Source organism: Triticum urartu, chromosome 2, assembly GCF_003073215.2.
Source record: "Triticum urartu cultivar G1812 chromosome 2, Tu2.1, whole genome shotgun sequence".
Classification (NCBI taxonomy): Eukaryota; Viridiplantae; Streptophyta; class Magnoliopsida; order Poales; family Poaceae; genus Triticum; species Triticum urartu.
Genome location: NC_053023.1, coordinates 213,218,163 through 213,245,732, shown reverse-complemented (window position 1 = coordinate 213,245,732; position 27,570 = coordinate 213,218,163).

Genomic DNA, 27,570 nt, shown 5'->3' with positions numbered 1-27,570 from the left:
GTGAAAATTTTGGCCTAAACTGCCCGGGGGTCTCCAGACATTTTTTTCCGAGACCTATGCAGGCAAGGAAACACGAATCGGAATTTAGATTGATCTCAAGAACAAACCTAATATGAGAAGAACTCGGATTGGTGGTGGATATATGGTTGTGGTATATGGCAGCGGTGGTGGTATATGGTAGCGGTGGTGGTATATGGATACAGATTGGTGGTGGTATATGGATACGGATTGGTGGTGGTATATGGATATGGATTCAGAGCGATGGCGGTAAGCAAAAGTGGTAGATGGGCAATGATGATGGTGCGGCAGCGGCGTGACAACTTATGACCAGAACTCGAAAGACTAGACTCTAAGACCAACAACTTGACACGACGATGCAACCGCAAATTCAACAAAGCAAAAACCCTAAAAAGATTATGCAAAGGCTCAGATTGGTTCGGATATGATGAACTAACCCTAATTTTTTTGTGTGGCTTTTTTTTCATGGACTGTAGGTATGAAGAACAGACTCGATCTAATCTACGAAAAACTGTAAAAATCTCACCGAGCAACCTGGAAATATGATACCACTTGATAGAGGCTAAGGTGTCCCGATGTTTCGATGAGATGGTGGCTATCGTTTTCTGTGGGAGTCGACCTTGACGATCCGACTACGAACGTGCGAGACGTCGCGCCTTAGCAATCGCTAAACCAACTTCCGAGGGTTATTGACCACGCCGGAGCACGATCAACCTGACCACGAGGGTCTGTTTCCTGCGAGCAAACGAAGAACAAGCAAGAAATTGAGATTGCAATCGGGATATTGCGAATATAAGATGAAAGCTTTATTGATCAAGGTGGGGTTCTGTGACGTCTTGGTCTGGTCGTTGGACAAAACGAAGTACGCGAAGTTGCAGCTATGGCGAACTTTTAATCTAAACAAAACCCAAAGTCTAAACGACGCCCTAAGGATTGTATATATGGAGGAAGAGGGGGGAATTTCGTGGCCCTTGAGGGTGGGGTCCGAAACCAACCGTAACTCTTGTTTCCCCACACATACGGACTCTAAAAATAGCCTATACTTAAGTATTTCGAAATTACATGGGCCTGGCCCATTAATAAGGTGACGCAGCACCTAGAATAGCCTATGGACGAATATTATGAAGTGGCATCTTGTATATTTCGTCCAAGGCTTCATGCACTCCTTATGGCGGCTTCAAAGTCCTGAAATCATCACTTGTAACTCCGTTCTTGATCCCCTTGCGCATGCCATCAACTCCATGCGTGTTCTTGTTCCAATGTTCATCCTTCTCCAAGCTAGGCCCTTCATTTGTAAGCAAAACAAATGTATCCAATTTAGGCAGCATCATAATCTCATGAACATTAGAATTATTACCAAGAAACGAAAGTACCTGGTAATTTAATTGGCGTGCGCGAGCTCTAGTAATTGGTCCAGTATATGTAACAGTAGGGGCTGTGGGTGTAACAATGGTATTGATGTCCTCATCATGGGTCCTTCGAGGGAGGTGCTCAGCACAACGAACAAGGCAACCGGACTAATAATGCTTTATCACTCTCACTTAGCCATAGAATTCTATAATTTTAAATTTCAGCGAAGCCCCTGGTATTCGTAAGGCCGAATTCGGGGCGCGATACACGCCTTTAAGCCGGACAGGGCCGGCCCCTCGCCCTAAGCGGCATAAGTCTTTAGGGACTCGAAAACCTCGCCGAACAGCGGCCAGTCTCTCGCCTTATCATGACAGTTAGTTTTAGCTTTCTCTACTGAGGTGCTGAACCCAGCAGAACCGGGGCACAATCGCAGTAGTTCTCCTAGCCCTACCTTAGCCGATAGAGCGGAACGTAAGGTACCAAAACATAGGAGCCGGGCAAACCCAACATTTGACCAAAGACATGATTCGGAGCTAATGCATATAATGCTATAAGTTTGGGGTGCCGCACTTGTGAAAGTGTTCGGACTTTTCACACCGTATTGTGGGGTACGTATGACCTTGGTGTATTGGCCGTACCAAAGTGTACGGTTGCAAGGCGTCATTAATGAACACACACACATATATATATATATATAACAAGAATGCAATAATAGTCGTGATGTTATGCATTGTTTATTAAAAAAGGTGCGTTAAAGCAGAATGATACAGATAGTGCGATTAGCAAAGAGTAGGACTATGTCCCTTCTAAGGGCAAGCTGAGGAATAGTATTAAAGCAAATATTTCACTCGTTATCGTAATCCACCTGGTAGTTCCATGGTGTGACGTAGCTTTTTACCTCCTTGGTTGCTGCATCATGTGTTCGGCAATCATGCTGCCGGACAGGGTTTCCAGAGATTAAAGTCCTGAAAGAGAAAAATAACAGAGTGGGAAGCCCCTAGTGTGGTTTAGGCCGCCTCTTGGGGCGTGCCATAGTTGTGCCCCCTCCCCACCTGTGCCCATGGTATTTTTAATGATTAATTGTGTACGCGTGGCACGAGCTTCGCCGTTTTGCTGGGACTGGGGTGGGGGGCGCATTGCTACGCAAGCTCAGATCGCGCCAGGCGGTCTATTTGCCGATTGCTCCGAGCGCGCTTGAAGGTGTCCAGGTTTTGAAATGCCAAACTGGTGGACTGCCTTGAGAGGCTATTTTGTGCTTCTACTGCGAGGTCCGTAGTGTGCTCCTCTGTTCGGAGAGAGCACTCTGTGTTTCCATTGACTGTAATAACCCCGCGAGGTCCTGGCAATTTGAGCTTGAGGTATGCATAATGCTGTACCGCATTGAATCTAGCAAATGCGGTTCGCCCGAGCAGCGCATGATAACCACTGCGGAACGGGACTATATCGAAGATTAACTCTTTACTTCGGAAGTTATCCGGGGATCCGAAGACCACTTCCAGTGTAATTGAGCATGTGCAATGGGCCTCTACACCTGGAATGACGCTTTTAAAGGTCGTTTTTGTGGGTTTAATCCTTCAGGGGTCTATACCCATTTTGCGCACTGTGTCCTGATAAAGCAGGTTCAGGCTGCTGCCGCCATCCATAAGGACTCGAGTGAGGTGAAATCCGTCAATGATTAGGTCCAGAACCAGTGCGGCGAATCCGCCATGACGGATACTAGTGGGATGGTCCCTGCGATCGAAAGTGATCGGATAGGAGGACCACGGGTTGAACTTTGGGGCGACTGGCTACAACTCATATACGTCCCTGAGCGCACGCTTCCGCTCCCTCTTGGGGATGTGGGTTGGGTATATCATGTTCACCGTCCGCACTTGTGGGGGAAACCTCTTCGGTCCTCCGGTGTGTGGCTGCTGGGGTTGTTCCTCGTCATCGCTATGTGGCCCCTTGTCCTTATTTTTGGCAATTAACTTGTCGGCCTGCTTGAACACCCAACAATCCCCGTTGGTGTGATTGGCTAGCTTTTCTAGGGTGTCGTGTATTTGGCACGAACGATCGAGTATACGGTCCAAGCTGGACGGTCCCGGCGTACTTTGTTTGAATGGCTTTTTCCTTTGAGCGGGTTTAGAGCCTTTGAATCCGGCATTGACTGGCGTATCCTCGTTATTATCGCTGTTAATGCGGCGCTTATGTTTGTTGGGACGTGACCTGCTGTTGCCGTCCTTGGTATCCTAAGTACCATGGTTCTTTGATATGTTATTACTGCGAGCTAGCCAGGTGTCTTCTCCCGCACAAAAGCGGGTCATGAGTGTCGTGAGGGCTGCCATAGATTTCGGCTTTTCCTGACCAAGGTGCCAGGCTAGCCATTCGTTGCGGATGTTGTGTTTGAAAGCCGCTAGGGCCTCTGCATCCGGATAGTCGACAATTTGATTCTTCTTTGTTAGGAACCGAGTCCAGAATTGCTTGGCCGATTCTTCTGGCTGCTGAATTATGTGGCTCAAGTCATCGGCATCTGGTGGCCGCACATAAGTGCCCTGAAAGTTGTCGAGGAATGCGGCTTCCAGATCTTCCCAACAACTGATGGACTCTGCTGGCAGGTTGTTAAGCCAATGCCGCGCTGGTCCCTTGAGCTTTAGTGGGAGGTATTTGATGGCGTGTAAGTCATCACCGTGGGCCATGTGGATGTGGAGGAGGAAATCCTCGATCCATACTGCGGGATCTGTTGTGCCGTCGTATGATTCAATATTTACAGGATTGAAACATTCTGGGATTTGATGATCCATTACTTCGTCTGTGAAGCATAAGGGGTGTGCGGCGCCTCTGTATTGGGCTATATCGCGACGCAGCTCGAATGGGTCTTGCCCGCTGTGTTTGGCCCGGCCGGATTTGCTTTTACTGTATCTGGCGTGACGTTTGTCGTCTCGCAGAGTGGTGCGCCCTCGTGATCCATAGATCGATCTTGCATGCTTTGCTTTGTCCTCCAATATGTCTCGCAGGTCTGGCGTATCTCCCCATGCCTTTTTATTTGAATGGCGTCGGGGTGGAGGCTGAGTTTTTGGCTGGAATGCCTCTCTATCGCGGCCACGAGGTGGCCGATCAGCCATATCATACGCTTCTTCCTCCAGTCGAGGTAGCAACCTGCACTTTGGGTAACTCTTGGAGGGGCGCTCAAGTTTATATTCCTCGGCCGCGAGGACTTCAGTCCATCTGTCCGCTAGCAGATCCTGATCAGTTTGAAGCTGCTGCTGCTTTTTCTTCAGGCTATTTGTCGTGGCCATAAGCTGGTGCTTGAAGCGCTCTTGTTCGACGGGATCCTCTGGTACGGTGAATTCATCGTCGCCGAGGCTTGCCTCGTCTTCGGAGGGGGGAATGTTATCATCCTCCTCCTCTCCGCCTGCCGCTCTCTCAGGAGGGCTGGCTCCTCCATCCTCCTGCTCTAAATCTTGCTGGAGGGTATTGTTGTTGTCTTCAGCACTATCCCGAGTGTTATTATCTCCTGTGCCGGTATCACCACTTTTGCTTTGGCGGGACTTAGAGCGGCACCGCTGACGTCGGTGCTTGGGTTGCTTCTTGGAGGGGTCATCCTCTGCTATCTCATCGCCATTGCCTTCTTTGGGTGTATCCACCATGTATATATCGTATGATGAGGTGGCTGTCCAGTGCCACGTAGGCATTGGTTCCTCTTTGTCTCCCGCATCGTCGTCCATACCGTTGATGTCTTCGGAGTCGAAGTCGAGCATGTCGGTTAAGTCATCGACAGTGGCTACTAAGTGGGTGGTGGGTGGGTCGCGAATTTCTTCGTCGTCTACATCCCAGTCCTGCCAGACATAGTTCGACCAGGATCCTCCTGACAAGGAGAGAGACCTTAATGAGTTCAGTATGTCACCAAAGGGCGAGTGCTGAATAATATCCGTGGAGGTAAACTCCATGATCGGCGCCCAATCAGGTTCGATAGGAACCAGCGCAGGCGGTTCGGAGTCCGTGGCCGGAGAAGGATCCGGCAGTTTATCAACACGGCTCTTGTGCAAGGTAAGGTTGATGTTCGGCTTGATCGCCGCTGAGGGTAAGGCCTCCGTGGCGGGGTCCATCCACTCGTCCGTGGAAGGTGCAACTGGCTCCGAATCGAGGGTCCGAGCGGCTGCCGGTGCGATCTCCTGAACACTGTCCGATGGTAGAGCTAAATCGTACTCATTGTGACCGCGTGACGCACAAGGCAGAGGCTGGAATCCGTCGAAGATCAAGTCTCTGCGGACATCGGCCGTGTAGTTTAAGCTTCCAAACCTGACCTGGTGGCCAGGGGCGTAACTTTTGATCTGCTCTAGATGGCCAAGCAAATTGGCCCGCAGTGCAAAGCCGCCGAACACGAAGATTTGTCCGGGGAGAAAAGTCTCACCCTGGGCTGCATCGCTATCGATGATAGTAGGAGCCATCAAGCCTAATGGCGACGGCACAAAGGAACTCTTAACGAAAGCACCAATGTCGGTGTCAAAACCGGCGGATCTCGGGTAGGGGATCCTGAACTGTGCGTCTAGGCCGAATGGTAACAGGATGCAGGGGACACAATGTTTTACCCAGGTTTGGGCCCTCTTGATGGAGGTAAAACCCTATGTCCTGCTTGATTAATATTGATGATATGGGTAGTACAAGAGTAGATCTACCACGAGATCGGAGAGGCTAAACCCTAGAAGCTAGCCTATGGTATGATTGTCTGTTGTAGTTGTTGTGTCCTATGGACTAAAACTCTCCGGTTTATATAGACACCGAAGATGGTTAGGGTTACACAAGGTCGGTTACAAAGGAGGAGATATTCATATCCATATTGCCTAGCTTGCCTTCCACGCCAAGTAGAGTCCCATCCGGACACGAGACAAAGTCTTCAACCTTGTATCTTCATAGTCTAACAGTCCGGCCAATGGAGATAGTCCGGCTGTCCGCAGACCCCCTAATCCAGGACTCCCACATGAGGTGTATCCCGTTTCACTCAATGTGAGATGAAAGAATAGTGGAATTGGTACCGGACTTGTTCACTCACACCTACAAACTAAAGCTTATGGAGTAGCTCGGTGAGGATAGTGGCACAAAAATTTAATGTAAAATGTTAGAAAGAGTCAATAAAGTTGAAAGAGATTCACAAATTTGCAAGTGAAACAAGTAGACCAATAGCAATATGTGGTACATGGAAAGACACACACACGAATAGATAAATGGGGTCATGCAACCAAGGAATGAGCACAAAATTTGGAATCCATGGAAAACACTCGTCTTGACAACTCAAGAGAGACGCTAGCACGATTGCTCTATAGGCGGATACGACACTTGTACACAACCTATGATATGCAAAATGTATCGATTTTCTATCCCAAGTATGCTATGTATGATGTTCCGGTGGTATGATCCAAGATGATCGGATATGACAATCTTATATGCAATGTGGTATGATGCTATGGCACTTGCTTACAAGCTTCTTTGCTCTTTCTCTTTTGCTTAAAAGCTTATTTTTTTGTATGGCCACAACGTGGAATGCACAAACCAAGATAGCAATTGTGTATATGCGGGAACAAACTTGAGGCACACGAGATGATATGATACCAATATGATATGGTATGTATGCAATGTATGGTGTAGATCACTAATGTGCACAAGTAAAGTTGCTGGCAATACTCAAATGGCTAGTCTCGGTAGGCAAGTGACGCAAATTCGGCTAGGGGTTATCAATGTAATGGCAAGGGAATATACAATGGAGGGATACCACGATACCATGATGATATGGAGGTTGCCGTCCTTGGCGATGATGAGTAGCGGTGTTCTTGATGTAGACACCAAGATGATGGAGACTTGTCCCTAAGTAGCCGAAACACCTTAGGAAACGGAAAAACCACGAACTCAAAATCTCAAATGTCAAATGTCAAAATGGTGGTAGCGGGATGCAATGGTGGTTGCGGAAGCTCAATGGGATTGCGGAAATGGAGGGAAATGTGGTGGACTATACACGGTGTCGGAGTTGGAAGCATGGTACCTAAGTAGCCGAAACACCTTCGGAGACACAACTCACAATACAAACAAAATTGGGTTAAGTTGGGGTGGCGGGAGTGTGAGGTGGGCAAAACTATGCGGAAGTTATGGTGGTGATGGTGGTTGATGAAGAAGCAACCGTCCCTAAGTAGAGTAGACACCTTAGGAGACTCAAATCACTCCTCAAGCAACCACTAATGCGATGGGGAACAAAAATGGTTAGGTTACGGAAGTCGGTGGTGGTGTAGCGGATGATGTGGTGGAAGCCCTAGGAAAATATGCCAAAATTCACAAAATTTTATGGAGTCAAATGATGCTGGTGGTATTTTTTTTGGAAGGGGGATGCCAAGAGCTTTAAAACGAGCTAAAGAACATCAAAATCGGAGTTCGGATGAATTAGTTATGGACAAAACAAAAATCAGCCGAAGTGGGAATCTACAGGTATCGGACGTCCGATGATGGTCGGACGACCGGTGGCCGGACGTCCGGGCGAGCTCAGAAATCCGTAAATTTGGCTCGGGTTAGGGGTTCCGGATGTCCGGAAAAGGTCGAATGTCCGGTCGTTCCTGGGGCTCCGGACGTCCGTAAAACGTCGGTCGTCCGGTGGGTTGGGGTCAACGCGAGATGCGAGTTTCGAGACGCGATTTTGGGAGGAATTTGGGGATTTTGGGGTCAAAATTGAGGAGATTTCATGGATGAAAGATGGGCAAACTTGGGGAGATGCTAGATCCACTTGAAACCAAGCAAATCCATGGATCAAATCCAACAAACCTTTGTCAAACCAACAAATCACAAAAAAACTGGGGCTATTTTTGTGGGAATTTTCGAAATTGAGGAAGAACACAACAAAATTAGGCTAGAAAACAAAGAGGGGAGGCTACGAAATCATGATCAACGTGCCTCTGATACCAAGATGATGTAAGGTGGAATCCTATATGGCTGATCTTTCACGAAAGGAGCGGGATCCCTCGAAGAACACGGGGAAGAACTGAGAGAAAACACACAGGGATACACTCAAGAACAAGTCCAATCACACATCCACTAGACAATCAAACACACAAGATCCACAAGGTACATGAACAACAAAGGGAAAGATACAAGGTAAGGTTCATATCCGTGAGGACATCTTGAATCCACGAGGGGATCTTCCCAAGAAGGGGTCTTGAATCCAAGGTGGATCTTCTCCGAAGAGGGGCCGCAGTCTCTCTCATGGAGTAGATCCGTAATGGATGAGCAAAGCTCTATCTCTAAATGAGATACTACTTTGCTAACCCTAGAAAGGAGGTGGAGGTGGTCTATTTGTAATCTTAGCCACGAAGGGGTAAGTGGGAGAGAGGTACAAGGCCAAAGGCCCGCAGCTGTGCACAGGCAGGTACCAGACGACCGGTGGTTCAGGACGGTCCAGACGTCCGGCGCGCGTCGGATGTCCGTTGATTCTTCTCGGGTGTAGTGGCACCGATCGTCCGGTCGGTGCCGGTCGTCCGGGCGCTGGGACTCGTCGTACGTCCGGTCTCGGTCGGTCGTTCGGTCGCTTTAGATCTCGTCGGCTGGACTCTTGGGCTGGCTGGAGTTCCAGGTGTCGGACGTCCAGCATAGTACGGTCGTCCAGTCCCTGTAGATTGTCGGACGTCTAGTGGCACGTCGGTCGTCCAGCCGCTGGGGACTCCGCAGCTGCCTCTTCTTCCGTCTTGGCTTCCACGCTTCCCTCGCGGATGGCATATGTGTTCCTTGGCACTTGCACTCCTCCTCGTCATCTGTGAAGCTCCGGCAATACCTATGCATGCACACGAGTGGAGTGTCAAGTAGTATGCCATCCTCGAAGGGGTCAAGTGAACACATGTAAAGGAGAAGATTCACCTTTAGGTATGAGAAGTAGATGTCGCACGTGTCACTTGCCAAATGGACTCTTGACATAGTGATGTCCGTAGGATGCTCTGGATCAACGAAGGTACCGAGTCCATTAAGGAATCTAATTTGAATGTGCTTCAAAGTCAACTTGACAAGTTCAAAATGAAGGATGGTGAAGGAGTCTGAGATGTACTATGTCAAGAAGCGAAGAGATGACCGACAGATTCATCATCAAGAAGATCCTAAGAGCCTTGAATGGAAAATATGACACCGTGTGCACCATGCTTAATTAAAGAGATCTCAAGCCAACGAAAGTCATTGGTAGAATTGTTGCTCATGAGATGTCACTCAAGGATAAGGAAGAGCTTCACAACAAGTCTAGTGGTGCTTACAAAGCTTCATGTGATTTTCCTACAACATCAAGTGAGAAACAAGTCTTTAATGAATAATTGATCTTAATGGTGAAGAACTTCAACAAGTTCTACAAGAGTAGAAGCAAAGAGAGAAGTTCCAAGTTAAGGTCCTACAATGACAAAAGATCTTCTAGTCATGATCGCAATTGCTACAATTGTGGAAGACCCGGACACTACTACAATGAATGCACGACTCCCTACAAAAGAAGAGACGACTCACCTAAAAGGAGAAGTAAAACAGAGGAATCACCACCAAGAGAGAGAAGGAGTAGAGATGATCGATATGAATGAAGACCCTCTCATAGAAGCAAGGATTGGGAAAGGAAGGACAAGTCATCAAAGAGCTACACAAGACGAAGACATCAAGCTCATGTTGGTGAATGGGTATCCGGTTCCGACTCCGACAACTACTCTGAGAGAAGTTGTCACTCCGACTCCAAATATACTCAAGATCAAGGTGTTGCCGCTCTTGCACTTGTGTCATCCAACTCCTACGACATATTCGACTCACCAAATGAAGGGATTGAAAGATGCTTCATGGCTAAAGTCCCCAAGGTATCACACCCCGAGTATGTTGATTTAAATAGTGATGAATATGATTTGCTAGGTGATGATGATTTACTTGTTGACAACACTAGTGACGAAAACTATGATGAAATTGCTATTAATCATGATAATCTAGATGAAGAGAATGAGAATGATAATAAGGAGATTGAGCGTCTAACTAAAGAACTAAACACTTTTAAGTTAGCTCATCAAACTACCTTAGAGGATCATCGAGAGCTCTTAAAGACTCATGAAAAGCTACTCTTTGAAAAGCTCAATTTAGAGCAAGAGCATGGGTTCTTAAAAGCAATCAATGATGATTTTCGTAAGAAAAGTTCTTCTTACATTGGCAAGCGTCTAGTCTTGTCTACTTACATGCCACAAGTAAAATCTAGTAACAAGAGCAAGAAAGATTCTTCTTGTAGTAGTAATAATAATCATGCTAAATCCAATATTGTTGCTTCTAGTAGTTCTCTTGGTTCCACTAATGATTCTATTAGCCAAGTTACACTTGAGCAAGAAAATAGCTTATTGAAGGGAATTATAGAGAAATGTGTTTACAAGAGCCTAGCCGGAAGTAAGCAATTTAAGGAAGTTGTACGCAAGCAAGGAAGGCACCGGAAGAATCAAGGTGTTTTTTTTGAACGCAATTTCAATGCCAATGGAGTTGAGTGGGAGGAAGATCAATACCCCAAGATGAAGTTTCTTCCTCAACAAGAGAAATATGATCCCACTTCTTTCAAGGGAACACAAGCCCAAGATGATCTTCCACCACAAGACCACAAGCTAAAAGGCAAGGACAAGCTTCAAGAAGAGATTGATTCATTTGAAGAAGCTGGGTTCCCAAGACTACAACAAGTTTTACTTCATCAAGTACAACTACAACCCCAAGGATTCCCATCAAGTTGATGTGGGTCCCAAAGAAGAAGAACTAGAGAGTTCTTGAGGGTGACTTCGCCAACATACTTCACTCATATTCATTTTGGCAAGGACAAGTGCAATCAACTTTCATATCTTGCACTAGTTCAAGGAGTCACAAACCCTCTTGTTGGTAAGACAAGGGACAAGGTAACCTAATGCTTTCATGGACATCATCATATGTGTATTTCACTTTATGTCTATGGATATCCTTGTGTGTTCCTTGTGGGACTAACTCATGTAGGTATTGAAAGTGCAACTCACTCAAATAGATTGCTCCAAATGATCTACATCAACATTGAGCATCTACATATTCAACACCTAAATGAAGTCATCATCGACAAAACCCAAGGTTAGTTCATCCCTCTTAGGGCGGATATCACATCTAGGGGGAGCTTTGCTCTAAAGATTGAGCTAAAGCAACTCTAATGGTGTGAACACAACGATGCTTTATGTAAAAGTGGTAACCCCACTTATGCTTAAACGATGAGTATGACCTACGATCAAATGTTCTCATTTGACTCCTCAGTTAATATACTAATATATTGATGACCTAGTCATCACCAATTGCTTGATAGATGCTAGAGTGTTTTTGCATGCTTTGCCACATATTTCATTTGCTATCTTATTGAGTGAGCATGTTGGTTTGATTGTTTGGTCTTTCTATTTGCCAAATGGATGGACAAGAATTCCCAAGAACTCACTCTAGCTATCTATGATTTTCTCATCTCAAAGTCTATTCATGCTACATCACAAAGTTTGAACAAGTCAAATTCGGACTCTCCGAGTGAGGAGCACTTGGAGCCACCAATCTATCAAGGGCTTAAACTTCCAAAACCTCTTAATGGCTTCCGGTCTGACCGATTCTTTCCCCTCGGTCCCACCAAAATTGTTTAGTTGATCTAGGTTTTAACCTCGGTGCAACCGATTAGAACTGTTCGGTCTCACCGAGTTGCAGTAACCGCTTGCGATTCTGCATCTCGATGCCATCGAGTCATTCCACTCGGTCACACCGGAGTGATTGGGTATTTATATGCCGGAGTTGAAATTTCGGAGAATTCTTCAAACACCAAACCGCGCCTACCCAGCCCTGCAGCCCTCTTGGTCTCCGGATCATCCTCATCGTAACCAGCGTCTTCCTACCGCTGGTCTCTGCCGCCGTCAATAGAAATCTCACCGCCGTTGTCTCCATAGCGAGTTCGTCGCCAAGTTAGGGTACGGACTCGATCTCTTTGTGTTGTCCTTTTACTCCAATTATTGCACAAAGATTAATGCCTAGTTTCTTGCCATGATTGAGATCAATCTATCCACCGAAAAAACCATTAGAATAGATTTGATGCAAAAACTTAGGGTTACGTTTCCGCTGAACTCATATCAGACTGACCGATCTAAAGATTTCGGTCTCACCGATTTGGCTCAGGCCATTGCACATGTACTACTCGTTCTGACCGAAGTGTACTAATCGGTGTGACCGAGTTCACTTTCTCCGTGAAACCCTAGCATCTCGGAGTCACCAAACTGCATTTCAGTCTGACCCAATTTGTATGTTTACACTCTAAAGTTGCTTTGGTGTCACCGAGTTTGTCATATCGGTAGCTCCGAAATGTTTTCTGCAGAAAACTAAAGTTAAGTTTCTATCTCAATGTTTTTGCAAAATAACAATGCTCTGTGATGCTCATCCACTCTACCTATACCTATCTATTCCAAGGGTCAGCTTCAGTGATGTCAGAAGGCTGTGATAGTCAGAACAGGTCGGAGGAGCAGGTGAATCTCAGTGAGGGCACTAGTCCCTCAAGCAGCTATGATGAAGGTAGCATAAGTACACCCAACAATTTGCCTAAGGCTGCAACTAGGCAAAGAAAGAAGAAAACCTTAGAATCTGAGGTTGAGGACTTTGTTGCTGAAGAAGTGACTTCAATGTGGATAGTTCTCAAGAAGGAGCAAGCTGCTGCTGCCATCAAGCCCGGTATGCATAAGAAGGCTCCTACCAAGAGAAACCAAATGTCAAAAGCCAGAGCCTCCACTCAGGAAACTATGGAGTTCACTCTTGAACCAAGAGAGGAAGATGTTGTTGGAGGAAAGAAAAGGAAGGAGAGAGTTAAGAAGACTAAGACTAGGGCCAGAGTCATTGGCAGATCATCTATGATGAGAGAGTCAGATGAAGATCAGGAGGAGGAAGAGGCAGCTGCACCACCTCCAAAGTCTCAAAAGCTCATGGGGGATGCAATAAAGTCTGTGGCTGCTCCATCTAAGCCCAAGACAGCCCCCAAGCCTCCAACTCAAGATCATGCCTCCAAGTCTACTGCACCCAAGAGATCGACCAGAAACATCCCTGCTGCTGAGAAGAACAAGGCCCCAGTGCCAGAAGCTCAAGATGATGAGGAGCAGCAAGTGCTCAGAAAGTTAAAACCAAAGATCACAATGATGATCATCCTGTTGCTGAGAACATGAAGGAAAGAAAGGATGCAGGTCTGAGATTGTGCAGACAGACTGATCCATATGCTATAAGGAGAAGAATGGTTGTTGATTATCGCTTTCACACCAAAGAACGGCAAGATTTCTATGAAACAGTCTTGTTGGACAAGAAGCCTATTGTCTGTGACATGAAATGGGTTGATGATAGAGGCAAAGGTGTCCCGATGTTTCGATGAGATAGATATTGTTTTCTGTAGGAGTCAACTTTGACGATCCAACTGCGAACGCGTGAAGACGTCGCACCTTAGCAATCGCTAAACCAACTTCCGAGGGTTATTGACCACGCCAGAGCACGATCAACCTGACCACGAGGGTCTTTTTCCTGTGAGCAAATGAAGAACAAGCAAGAAACTAAGATTGCAATCTGGATATTGTGAATAAAAGAGGAAAGCTTTATTGATCAAGGTGGGGTTTTGTGACATCTTGGTATGATGATTGGACACAAACAAGTACGCGAAGTTGTAGTTATGGCGAGCTTTTAGTCTAAACAAAACCCAAAGTCTAAACGACGCCCTAAGGGCTATATATATGGAGGAAGAGGGGGGAACTTCGCGGCCCTTGGAGGAGGGGTCCGAAACCAACCCTAACTCTTCTTTCCCCACACATACGGACTCTAAAAACAGCCTATACTTAAGTATTTCGAAAATACATGGGTCTGGCCCAATAATAAGGTGACGCAGCACCTAGAATAGCCTCTGGACGAAATTTATGAAGTGTCATCTTGTATATTTCATCCAAGGCTTCATGCACTCCTTATGGTGGCTTCAAAGTCCTGAAATCATCACTTGTAACTCCGTTCTTGATCCCCTTGCGCATGCCATCATCTCCATGCTTGTACTTGCTCCAAGGTTCATCTTTCTTGTCCAAACTAGGCCCTTCATTTGTAAGCAAAACAAACGTATCCAATTTAGGGAGCATCATATTCTCATGAACATTAGAATCGTTACCAAGAAACGAAGGTACCTGATAATTCAATTGGCGTGCGCGAGCTCTAGTAATTGGTCCAGTATGTATAACAGCAGGGGTTGTGGGTGTAACAATGGTATTGATGTCCTCATCATCCTCCCCTTCTTGAAATGAAGTCGTCCTCGACGAAAGCTCATCCTCCTCACCCTAATAAGGCTTCAAATCTGCAATGCTAAAAGTGGGACTAATCCCAAAATCTGTAGGCAGCTCAAGTTTATATGCATTATTATTTATTTTCTCTAACACCTTAAAAGGACCAGTAGCATGTGGAATTAGCTTTGATTTGCACAAATTCGGAAATCTATCCTTACGCAAATGTAACCAAACAAGATCTCCAGGTGCAAACACAACATGTTTTCTACCCTTATCTCCAGCAAGTTTATATTTAGCATTCATACGCTCAATGTTTTCCTTAGTTAACTCATGCATTTTTAAAAACAATTCAACACGTTCTTTAGCATGAAAATTAACCTTCTCCGAAGATGGAAGAGGCAACAAATCAATAGGTGCATGAGGTAGAAAACCATACACAATTTCCAAAGGGCACATCTTAGTAGTAGAATGCAATGAACGATTATAAGCAAATTCAATATGAGGCAAGCATTCTTCCTACATTTTCTTATTATTCTTCAAAACAGCCCTAAGCATAGTAGACAATGTTCTATTGACTACTTCAGTTTGTCCATCAGTTTGGGGCTGACAAGTAGTACTAAAAAGCAGTTTAGTCCCCAACTTAGCCCATAAACATATCCAAAAGTGGCTAAGAAATTTAGTATCACGATCTGAAACAATAGAATTTGGCACACCATGCAAGCGAATAATTTCACGAAAGAACAAATCTACAACATTAACAACATCATCGCTTTTATGAAATGGTATAAAGTGTGCCGTTTTCGAGAACCTATCCACGACAAAAAATATGCTATCCCTCCCCTTCTTTGTTCGAGGTAAACCTAAAACCAAGTCCATAGATCTATCCTCCCAAGGAACACTAGGTACAGGCAAAGGCATATATAAACCATGAGGATTGAGTCGTGACTTAGCTTTTTGACATGTAGTGCAGCAAGAAACAAAACGCTCAACATCCTGTCTCATCTTTGGCCAAAAGAAATGTGTAGCAAGTATATCCTCCATCTTCTTGATGCCAAAGTGTCCCATTAATCCTCCTCCATGTGCCTCCTGCAACAACAAAAGACAAATGGAGCTAGCTGGAATGCATAGCTTGTTAGCACGAAACACAAATCCATCGTTAAGAACGAACGTGTTCCAAGTTCTCCCTTCCTTACAATTCTGCAAAACATCTTTACATCCAGCATCATGCACATATTGATCTTTGATGGTCTCCAAACCAAATATTTTAAAGTCAAGTTGTGAAAGCATAGTATAACGACGAGACAATGCATCATCAATAACATTTTCTTTACCCTTCTTGTGTTTAATGACATAAGGGACCACCTACCGAGGGCCCGCTGGGCAGTGTGTACAAGGGTCGCATGCCCATCCTTTTTAATGGACGCATGCAGCCGGGCTGGCCTCATCCACTCCCCCATCCACATCTGGCCACATTTGCTCCTTTGTCGGTGACCAGGAAAACCTAGCTAGACAGCCAGCCCCAAACCCTAGCAAAGCCATGGGCACCTTCAGCGGGAAGGGAGGGAGAAAGGGAAGGTTCAGCGCCATAGTGAGCTCTTACCATGGGCTCCCTCCAACACTGCCGCCAGCTGTACATCCCAGTCCACCAGGCACGGGTGCACTGGGAGTACCGCTAGCCCCTACCCATATCCAGATGTGAACTAGCCGCATGGCTGGCATCTAGAACCGCAGCGTATCCCCATCCCGGCGGTGCCGCAGTCCGTGCGGGAGCATGCGGAGGAGATTTCCCGGCGGCGGGAGCTCCTTACACCGGAGCAGCACACCATGCATGCTTACGCGCCAAACTCTCCCAACTGGGAGCGATGGTTTGTGCTAGAGCACATGGAGGAGTGCCGCCTCGGCGCCCACATCGACCACGACGTTCCATTGCCGCCCCTGCGAGTAAAGTCGGAGGAAGAGCAGGCGGAGTACCAAGCCGACCTCAAGGAGGCCCTGCAGCACGCACTGGAGGCGAGCCGACTCGAGGAGGACGCCGATTGGGATGGGCTGGTGCAAGCCCTTACTTTGTCCACGGCAGGGGACTCCATCCACACACCCCTATTTGTGCCACCACCGCCGCCCCTCGTCGAGCCCAAGGCCGAGCCGGAGCGCGAGCCAATGCACAAGTGGAAGCGGCCACCACCACTCCCCACTTGGCCCGAGGAGTCCTATTCGTGGACCGGCCAACTCCGTGAGTGGGTGAGAGCGCCCCCCTACTATTTTGCCTCTAGTACGGAAGAGGAGGCGACCCACCTTGAGCGCTGGAATGCACATTGGATCGTGAGGGAGGGGCCCGATGCCAAGCAGCAGATGCGTCGGGAGCAGCAGTTGCACCACGAGGAGGAGGCGCTGCACCGCGAGGAGGGGAGGAGGAGCGCGGCCCATCAAGCCGCGTTCGGTAGGGCTGGGCCGCCTCCCGTCTTCATCAACCTCACTGGCGGTGACGACGGCAACAACAAGGTAAGGGCAAGGCAGGCTACTAGGGCACTATGCGGGTGTTTATTAGAGTTTTTCAATGTTAGTTATGTTTAAGTGGACTTTGGCCGGTGTTTGACCTGCCATTTATGTATAATTATGCTGAATTAAGTCAGTTTTGGCCACGTCGGCAAAAATGGTATGCCTCCTATTGGGTGCACCTGCTGACCCAAATGAAAAAGTGTACACGCACGTCCACCTCGGCGACCCAAATGGACTAAATGCATACAAAGCGCGCGTTCGTTTGGGTCGATGCGTTGGAGGGTGTTTCTCTTAGAGCAAGCACAATAGTGGGCTATAAGTTCGCTTACATGGCACTTTTGTCGATGTGGAGGAGAGAGACAAGAAAAAATTCAAGGAGTGGGATCTCATGCAAGAGCCAGGCTCTATGCGTGCTCCTAGGTAAAAGCATTGAATGAGAAGAAAGAGATAGAGAAAAGGTGGAAGAAAGTTATGGGCTTATAGCCAAACTTATAGCCAACCCTATTGTATGAGTAATTAAATTGCTAACTCTTGATGACATGGCTTGTCTATATAGCCACAGGGATGAAAATGGAGTGGAAAGTTTCCGCTTTTCCGGAGGAAAAGTGGAAACGAAGAGGAAATATGAGAATGGGAACGGAAATTTGCAAAACAGACATGGAAATGATTTTTTATATGGAAATGAATGGTGTTTTCCGGTGAAACAGACATGGAAACAGAACTTTCAATTTTCGTGAATATGAAATTCCCGTTTATACTATAGGCCCATGGCTGCTTTGTAGCCCAACTACCAAACAACGCATAGTGACACAATGAGCAAAATGGATCATTTGATGATCAACTTCTATTACCACACATGTACTCAACTAGACCCTATATGGAATTATCAAGTACTACTACAATAGTATCCTAAGTTGCTAACACAACCATATTATTTTGTAGCCATGTTAACAATTCATTAAATTTGTTTGTTTCTTCTGTGTATTTCTCTATGATTCGGGGGGGTTTATGTTCCGTTCAACACACACTTCTGTTTCCGTGTCCGCTTTGTATTCGGCTTGTGTATGTTTCCGATAATATCTGTTTCCGTATTCATTTCTGGTGTTTCTGTATTCTTTCGCTTCTACTAAAAATATGAAAACAAATGTGGCGGCACCCAGTTCCATCCATTTGCGCTTTCTTTTCATCCCTATATAGCCAGCACATGACTATATTATCAACCATGCTCTTAGGGTGCTTGAGGTATAGCGCTGGAGCTGCCCTGCACCCACACACCCACCAACCAATCACCACATGTACGGATGTACCCACGCCTCCCTCTCTACTGTCCCTCCACATCGAATGGGCTATTTGTCCCTCTACTAGTAGAAATGCATGTGCGTTGCACCGGGCGAAAAAATAAATATAACCTGCTCCATGTGCCATTATGCAACACTTCTTTAACCTAAATTTTTGCAAATGTCGAAAATAAGGTTACACTGATGAGTATTTCTTTTTGGACCATGAAATTTGTTCGTATCCTAACAATGTTCGTCCTGGACTATTTTAGCTCTGCACTTTCATTTCATCCGATGAAAGAGTAGGTGTGTATGAAATAGTCTTTCAAGCCATTTAATTTTATTTTTTAGAAAAACATGTTTTTTGTTTGAGAAGGTGTTTTTTAATTTTAATTTTGTCTATTTGATCCAAAACATCAACTTTGGTACGGGACAAAAATATATTATTTTCATATCTTTAGCTCAAAGCACTCATATGTGCATGGATCATATAGTCAAGTGATATTATCAAGATTTGACATACCTAAAAGTTCGTTGAGCTTAATCTGCTTTTTCTTAAAGCATCATACATGCAGTCATGCTTTGCGGAGCCGACATTCCTTATAATATCATTAACATTCCCGAAAAAGGATGACACTATAGGCCAAGACAAGTTATGATTATCTGTAGAATAAATAGATTGAAGAATGCTTCTTACGTTGTTCTTTGTGGCCTGAAGATTATTCAAATTTGGAAAGTTGAGCCCATAGATTGTTAGATGGGGATGGGTTTGATAGAGTATGATACTATGGAGGAAGCATACGACAAGGGTTACTCCATTATTGAGTGCTTGAAGGATGTATGCTTAATGGAGACTGGTTACCTTGAGGATAGAGAGGTGACAGTGCATGACATCATCCAAGACATGTCACTGTTGATATCTTATGATTGCACTAAAGAGCACATGAAATGGATTATTCAAGCAGGAGTGGGACTTCATAACATTTCTAACCGAGACATTGAAACATTTAGGTCAGCCATAAAGATATCACTCATGTTGTCGGGGATATACCCCGCGGTATGACCCGGTCGGACTTGGCACTTCATCGTAACCTGCCGGAGGATTGGCGACTCACCAGTCTGGCGGTTCACTAGTGTGACGACTCACGAGCCTGGAGACTTAATGATGGCCCCGACGGTGGGTTAGATGGATGACAAGGGCCCAAGGCCCAGTAGGCCGGCTCATATTATTGTGGGCCGGCTTAAGACGGAAGGCATGAGGAATATTTCCTTTACAAGGAAGCAAGACCCGTATTTGTATCCTACTTGTAATAGAGAATAAGTTAGTTCTAATCCTACTAGGACTCTACATGTAAGCCGCCTCTTCAACTTATATAAGGAGGCGAAAGGCTCCCCAAAGAGGGACAAGCAACAAGAAAACAATCTTTAGGGCTAGACAAAAAGGGGGAGCCGGCTTATGCGGCGACTCTCTCATGAGCATAATGAGATCTAGCCGCAAACAGCATGTAGGGTTATTACCGGACGATGTTTCCCGGGGCCTGAAGCTGTCTAAATCCTTGTCTTGTGTTGCGTCTCTCGATTTATCTCAACCCCTCTCAAGCTACTATAAAGATGCGTTGGCCTCACGACTAAGTCCTCGCACTAGGACATCTGTCGTGACAATTCCATGACAGTTGGCGCCCACCGTGTGGCCTGCGCACGGTGGTGATGAGTTCTTGGAGGGATCTCCCCAGAGATCGAGGGGTTCACAATTTGTTGGATGAAGAAAGGATCTACGTCAAAGATGAACAGCCGGAAGAGCATATACAAGACTATGATCGAGAGAGAGCTAGGGTTGCGTTCGCTCCTCCGCCGCGGTCCAGAAAGTCACGGAGATCGAGATTAAAACTTTTCCGATGCATGTTTTCCTTCCCGGATTACACGGCGGCCGACGTAAAGGAAACTTGCGTTGAGGTCCGAGTCATCGTAGTCCTTGTTTTCCTCCAATCAACCAAGTTGGGCACGCGTACATACAAGGGATCAGACCAGCTGCCACGTGAAAGCTTGCAAAACAATGGGAAGGGCCCACAGTAGCAATAGTACTACTTTAATTAGTATTCTGCTACGTGATGGCCAAGTTGATCTACAACTCCAAATTTTTTATTGGCCAAAACTGTTACATGGGGAAGCGACCAGGTGGGATCTGCTTTGGAAAATTTATGCAGGAAATATACATCAAGAAGACTGTCACGTGGTCAAAAGGCAAAACACCAGGGATTAGCGAGGTTCTAAAAAATGGCCATGGCCCGGAAACAGAGCCGGCCACGATCCAGATTCCTCCTGCGCCCGCGGCCTCGTTTCAGGCGCCCGCCTCTCCTACCTTGCATACGCACCGGCGGCTTACGAGCCGTTGCCGTCCTCCACACCGCGGCCTACCTCCACCGCCCAGCTCCAGGCCGCCGCCGCAGGCCCACTTCGACCACTGCTGTGAAGCGCCACGGTCTCCTGAGCCGCCCATGGACGGCGCCACTCTGACCCGCCGCCAACCCTGTTGTGCCTCATGAGGATCTCCGCCGTCGCGACCGAGCCCGCCTTGAGCCGTGTTCCGCCGTTCTCCGCAGATTCCGCTCCGAGTCTCCCTCGCCTCCATGGCCTTAAAATGTCTGTGTCTTCGATTCCAAACCGGCCTCTGCTTCCAGTTTGCTGCCTCGCCGCCCCGCGTCAAGTGGTCTCCGCTACTGCGAGCCGCCCGGCCATCGAGTGACGTTTGCCTGCAAACCGCCTCTGCGGTTCGGTTCCGCCCCGGGCGTCGGGTGGCCTCACGCCAAGTCACCTGAATATTGGTGTCCCATTTGCTCTTGACAGACTGGAAGTTTTTACTGGTCATTTTGTTTGACCCGCCGGGACGGAGATACTAGCTATTATTGATACAGTCAAGTGATACATGCCAATAGACAAGAAGAGGAAATTGAAAGTATTGATCATTGGTTCTCTCAAAACAGTGCATAATAACATACTACTGATGAACAAGACATTGGGATTTAATGCTGCAGTGGAACCAGTATAAGGAGATATCAATTCTGTGTATATTGAGGAAACATTCTGGATTTCATGGCATCAGCTAAGTGGAGCTGATAGGAAGAAGTAGCAGATTTCTCAAAATACATGCGTCCCTGACAAACGGAAAGATGATTTTCGCCTGGTACATAAGGTCAAATCGTTCAAATATACTGTGTACTATTCGCCCTTGATGGACCAAACAGAATTCTTCGGCACCTTGAGTACTTGGTAGAGACCGCTGATCATCGAAGTGATGTGTTTACGCTGGATGGGCGGTACTCATCAGAATTTCTCTTGGCCGGCTGACTGTACCTACCGGCTTATCGTTATGGTCGCCTTGTTATCACAACTGGATCGACCTTCGACAAATACCAGGTGCTATTTACCTTATTTACTTTTAAGCACATATTAATTCATCTAAGCAAAACTACTTTGCCCTGCTGTATATTATGTGCAGGAGAATTATCCATTACAAAGTGGTATTATGCCGTGGAAATGGAGGCACGCCAACATCATTCGGCACAGGTGGTCGTCGTTACTCAACGGACTCCCGCACCGGCTTACAACGCCGCAGCCGTCTCTCGCGTCCGCGCCGGCTTACAATGAGGAGGACAGCTTGCTCGTCCGTACCGGCTTACAACACCGCGGCTGACTCATCTGTCTGCTCCCGCGGTCGACTCACCCATGGTTAATTTCAACTTCACCATAGAGATCATCAACTCCATGACAGATAATTTCCGGCGTAACATATCAGGTGATATCCATCTAAAGTCTATTTTATGAGCACATATTGTTTGTGTCAAACAACAATTTCTTTGATCTATATATTTTCATATGCAGGACAATTTGTCTACTGCAAAGGTGGCCGTTATGTCACTGACTTGTTGAATGACTCATACCGGGAGTATATTACAAGTATTGTGAGGTTATAACCTCGCCACGTTGCCTCCGGTATCAATGCATTTCAGAGTTCACTATTGAACTATATACCAGTTTATATCATGTTCAAGCATGGAGAGTCTCAAGCCAACTCCTCGAGTAGTCTTAAGACTTGGGGGCTACGATGACATGAGTCGGCAGAATTGGATGGTTTCGATGCATTCAAGAACTTCGGGTCATTGGAGGGAATAATAACCCGACCCCGGAGATTGCTACTCTATCGATGAAAATTTAAAGACCGTCAGAAAAATGTCCGGCTTAAAAAGAAGAATTCCAGATTAAAATCCGGCTCAAGGTAAATTTGTCTCTCACAAAGCTTTGAAACTCTCAATATCTGGTTTAAGAATTTCCGGTTCAAAAAATTTATCACTCACAAAGTTCGAGTTCTCAGGAAAAATTAAAGGGACCAAAGAGAGTCTGTTGCAAAGCACAACTCACATATAGGTACCCTGCCTCTATGGTCACTTGGGGGCTTTTTGATCGTATTCGAATCATAGCTTAACCCCTTTTGGGTCCGACTTTGATCGTATTCGAATCAGTGTCATTAAAAAACTCTCAAGGTCATTTGGGGGCTTCCTGTTCAAACATAGGTCATATTCGAACCAAAGAGAACATAGCTGTCGGTACCCTCTTGATCGGCACAATGCCAAACTCACTAGGGGGCTTCTTGATCGTATTCGAATCATAGCTTAACCCCTTTTGGGACTGACTTTGATCGTATTCGAATCATAGCTTAACCCCTTTTGGGACCGAGTTGATCGTATTCGAATCAGAGTCCTTAAAAAACTCTCAAGGTCATTTGGGGGCTTCCTATTCAAACATAGGTCGTATTCGACCCAAAGAAAACATAGTTGTTGGTACCCTCTTGATCGGCGCAACGCCAAAGCCACTGGGGGCTACATGATCGTATTCGAATCCTAGCTTAACCCCTTTGGACTGGTTTACTGATCGTATTCGAATCAGAAGCCTCAACTTTTTCTTTCTATTTGTCTTAAGTTTTTTTTAAAACAATCTTTGGTTTTGTGTTGAGACCTTTTTGTTCATATCTGACGCATATATGTGGTTTCTATTAACCCGGCTTGACTTTGGATGATAAGTCACCATATATGACAATCATAAACATTTGGAAGTTTTGGCTTCTAAAGATTGGGTTATCACCCTTACTGCACTGGCATCATAAGCCGACAGTACGATCTGGTATGATACATGATTATGTTTAAGCCGGCCCTGGCTTTTGACGCTAAGTCGCCAGGGCATATGTTGTTTAAACTATGTGTAGGATTTGCAGAACTATGAATTATATAAATGCTGAAGTCCAAGTTCATCATTAAAATTGATGCTTCAAAATGATTATCCATTCTGGATTTTCTCAAAGGCTATAGCCGCCGGGTTATAAAAATTCCGGCTTACAATGGAGGCGTATTAAATTGCCATCGGCCAAGAACCGCCGGGTATTTAAATTCCAGATTTACTTGTCAACAGATAAGGTATTCAAAGTCGCTTTGGAGCAATGGCTATTATTTTATCAATGGATATGATTTATTCTACAATGGAAGGAATAGTCCCGAGTAGCTGCAGGCTTACGACTCGGCACTTGGGGGCTACATTATTCAGATTGAGATTACATCAAATATGCAAGTCCGATGTCACTGCCAGCATGCACCATGGCACTTGGGGCTAATGCAAAGTCATTTTTTGGCTCACTTTATTGAAGATCCGACTCATCACATTGTAATGAGCCGACCCTTGGGGGCTACCAATTGCTCCTGTTAAAAATTCAAGGTACACGATTTAAATCCATTATATTGAAAAGGTCTACTACTCGGTTGATAGAGTACACAGCTCTTAACCTTGTGGACGTGGGTTCAAGCCCCACGGCGGAGATTACATCATATGATGTTATTATCAAGGGATTATATACAAAAGTCCCTGCTCATTATTGCATAATGACCCGACCCTTGAGGGCTACACTAGATGAAGTTTTCATGAGCATAATGCAATTACAAGTACCGGGTTGCTGCAAGCATGACAACCGGCACTTGGGGGTTACAGGTGATATACATATAAGAGAGAAAAAATCTTCAAATTCCCAGTTTTGAGCAGACCAGATTGACCTGGTGTCTGCAACAATCATGACCCGGTGTCACCAATAATTATGACCCGGTGTCGGCAACAATTATGACTCGGCATCATCTATTTATAACCGGGCAATTTTGGTAATTATAAATTGGCAAGTTTCTATATCTTCAAGTCGGCTGAAAATCAAATGACTATTTCAAGACCAATATTTATTAAGACGGCGCTTTGGAAACCGATTCAAATGGATTATTTCTTTTAATATTTCTCTAGAAGAGCCAATGTCAGCAAATAGATTATGAAGCTGGCCTGTTGACTCGGATTTTCCAGGAGAAAATGTCAAGGACTTAAGATGACTCGGATTTTCCAGGAGAAAATGTCAAGGACTTAAGGATGATCAGGTGCCGGCTCACAAGAATATTTAACCCGGAGCACAACTTGTCAAATTTGTTCTTGTGTTTATTTTGCAGAATCAGTTTAACATGGATAAATCCAAATTAAACTGGGGGCTAATTTCGGGGATATACCCTGTGGTATGACCTGGCCGGAAGCACGACCCGGCCAGACTTGGCGCTTCATCATAACCCGCCGGAGGATTGGCGACTCACAGGTCTGGCGGTTCACTGGTGTGACGACTCACGAGCCTGGCTACTTAATGATGGCCCCCACAGTGGGTCAGACGGATGACAAGGTCCCAAGGCCCAGTAGGCCGGCTCATGTTATTGTGGGCCGGCTTAAGATGGAAGGCATGAGGAATATTTCCTTTACAAGGAAGCAAGACCCGTACTTGTATCCGACTTGTAATAGAGAATAAGTTAGTTCTAATCCTACTAGGACTCTACATGTAAGCTGCCTCTTCAACTTATATAAGGAGGGGCAGGGCTCCCCAAAGAGGGACAAGCAAAAAGAAAACAATCTCTAGGGCTAGACACAAAGGGGGAGCCGGCTTATGCGGCGACTCTCTCATGAGTATAATGAGATCTAGCCACAAACAGCATGTAGGGCTATTACCGGACGATGTTTCCCGGGGCCCGAAGCTGTCTAAATCCTTGTCTTGTGTTGCGTCTCTCGATTCCTCTCAACCCCTCTCAAGCTACTATAAAGATGCATTGGCCTCACGACTAAGTCCTCACACTAGGACATCTGTCGTGACAATTCTACGACACATGTGCAATCATGTCACTCAATTCCATCAGGCCATGAGCTATCTGAACCTACAGTTTCTGTCACTACAGCAGAACTTTCGGCTGAAGGTGATACCACCATCTTTTGAAATAGCATATTATCCGTGACCTACTTGGATTTGTCTTGTGTTCCCATCAAGGATCTTCCAAAAGAAATTGGCACACTAACTGAAATGCAGTGTCTCAAACTAAAGCAAACACATATTAAACTATTGTCTATAGCTATTGAGCAGTTCCGGGCGGTTCATATTTTTTGTCATCAATGCCCAACAATAGGCACCATATTTTTGTTTCGTATTAATGCACGGCATTCTAGGATATGTGTACAATGTGCCAATGGTTCAGGAGACATCATATATGTCTTCTTGGCTCGGGGGCGTCATGGGTAGCACATGCCTCATTTCGCTTGATGGCGGTGGCAAATAGGCACAAACACATGGCGAGGTGATCATGGTGGAGAGCGGGGAGGTTGGCGGGGGACTCCTCCTTGGCGCTTGATACATCTCCATCGTATCTACTTTTCCAAACTCTTTTGCCCTTGTTTTGGACTCTAGTTTACATGATTTGAATGGAACTAACCTGGATTGACGTTGTTTTCAACAGAATTACCTTGGTGTTATTTTTGTGCAGAAATAAAATTTCTCGATATGACCTGAAACTTTACGGAGAATATTTTTGGAATAAATAAAAAATATTGGCGACAGAATCAACCACAGGGGACCCACCGGCTGTCTAGAAGGGTGGAGGGCGCCCCCTTAGGGTGCGCCCCGTGCCTTGTGGGTCCCCTAGACCTCCACCGACCTCAAATCCAACTCCATATATTCACTTTCGGGGAGAAAATAATCAGAGAGAAGGATTCACCATGTTTTATGATATAGAGCCGCCACCACCTCATGTTCTTCATCGGGAGGGCAGATCTGGAGTCCGTTCGGGGTTCCAGAAAGGGGAATCCATCGCCATCATCATCACCAACCTTGCTCCATCACCAATTTCATGATGCTCAGCGCCGTGCGTGAGTAATTCCATCATAAGCTTGCTGAACGGTGATGGGTTGGATGAGATTTATCATGTAATCGAGTTAGTTTTGCTAGGGTTTGATCCCTAGTATCCACTATGTTCTGAGATTGATATTGCTATGACTTTGCTATGCTTAATGCTTGTTACTAGGGCCTGAGTACCATGATTTCAGATCTGGACCTTTTATGTTTTCATGAATATATTTGTGTTCTCGATCCTATCTTGCAAGTTGTAGACACCTATTACGAGTTATGATCTGCATACCCCAAGGTGACAATAATTGGGATTCTTTCCGATGATTACCGTAGTTTGAGGAGTTCATGTATTCAGTAAGTGCTAATGCTCTGGTCCAGTTCCCTATTAAAAGGAGGCCTTAATATATCTTAATTTCCATTAGGACCCCGCTACCACGTGATGGTAGGACAAAAGATGTCTTGCAAGTTATTTTCCATAAGCACGTATGACTATATTTGTAATGCATGCCTACATTATATTGATGAATTGGAGCTAGTTTTGTGTCACCCTAGCTTATAACTATTGCATGATGAATGCCATTCGACATAATTATCCATCACTGATCCATTGCCTACGAGCTTTTCACATATTGATCTTTGCTAAGTTACTTTTCCGTCGCCACTGTTACAATTGCTATAAAACAGCTACTGTTACTTTTGCCACCGTTACCGTTACTCCTATACTACTTTGCTACTAAATACTTTGCTGCAGATATTAAGTCTTTCAGGTGTGGTTGAATTGACAACTCAGATGCTAATACTTGAGAATATTCTTTGGCTCCCCTTGTGTCGAATCAGTAAATTTGGGTTGAATACTCTACCCTCAAAAATTGTTGCGATCCCCTATACTTGTGGGTTATCAAGACCTTTTTGTGGCGTTGTTGTCGGGGAG